This window comes from Urocitellus parryii, chromosome 1, assembly GCF_045843805.1.
Source record: "Urocitellus parryii isolate mUroPar1 chromosome 1, mUroPar1.hap1, whole genome shotgun sequence".
Classification (NCBI taxonomy): Eukaryota; Metazoa; Chordata; class Mammalia; order Rodentia; family Sciuridae; genus Urocitellus; species Urocitellus parryii.
The window spans coordinates 126,141,299-126,142,469 of NC_135531.1; positions in this window are offsets into that span (position 1 = coordinate 126,141,299).

Genomic DNA, 1,171 nt, shown 5'->3' on the forward strand with positions numbered 1-1,171 from the left:
TTAGCTCTAACTTCTCACTCCAACCTGTATCCATGTTTTTTACCATGTCACTGTTCAGTGTTCTGAACAATGGGCAAGGTGACTTGCTTTGCTTATTGGCTAGTCATGTGCTTTGTCATTGGGATGTTGGCAAATACGATGCAGAGACTTGAGATCAGACTGAGCACTGGGCTTGTTCCTCTCCCATCCCCACAGGAAGGATGTACCTGTCTTATCCACTCATCTATGATATGATATGATATATGAGTCAGTCATGCCTGAATTCAATGAACCAGTCAAGCATAAATGAGCCCAGCCAAGTTCAGCAGAGCTTTTCAGTCAAACACAACTGAGCCCCAGGGATATGTATAAACTGAACACCATTGCATGCTTGTACAGTGTTGGGGTTGTTAGTTAGCAAAAACTACTGTATTTGAACATCATAAATAACCAGTTAGAAAATATACCCTGCACATAATAGGTATTAAAACAGAAAACACTTTCCCATTTTCTTTACACTTTAATATCCAAATATCTGCTCAACACGGGCCCTGAATGCTTAATAAAACATCCCAAACTAAAGTTCTCAAAACAAAATTGACCCCACCACCACTTCTCCACCCAGTACCTACACTGGTCCTTATCTCAGTTAATGACCACTTGGCTCTAACAGTTGCCAGAGTCCAAAATCCTCTGAGTCATCTTTGACTCCTCTATTTCTCTCCCATCATTTTTCCAGCCCATTAGTAGATCTTATTGGCTCTTCCTTAAAAATTGTTTATATCTTGATGTTTACTTACTACATCTTTTGGAACCATCATGGTCCATAACAGCTTCATCTCTCACAAGGACTATCCCAAGGGCATCCAAACTGATCTCCCAACAGCTTTAAGAATCAAGTCTACAATATAGGTCAGATTACACCGTTCCTGTGTATGATGTTCTCCAATGACTCCCTCCTTACTTGGAGTGAAATCTTAAATCCTCCTCACTGCCTTTAAGGTGCTGTATGATGTGACTTTTTGTCCCCTTCCCTGACCATAGCTATTTCTATACTTGAATCACTTTGCTATAGAGACACTGGTTCCCCTGCTGCATAGTACGCAAACTCTATCTTTAGGGCATTTGCACTTCCCATTTCCTTTGCCTGAAAAGTTCTTTCCCCAGATATCTGCTTGATTCACTCACATGC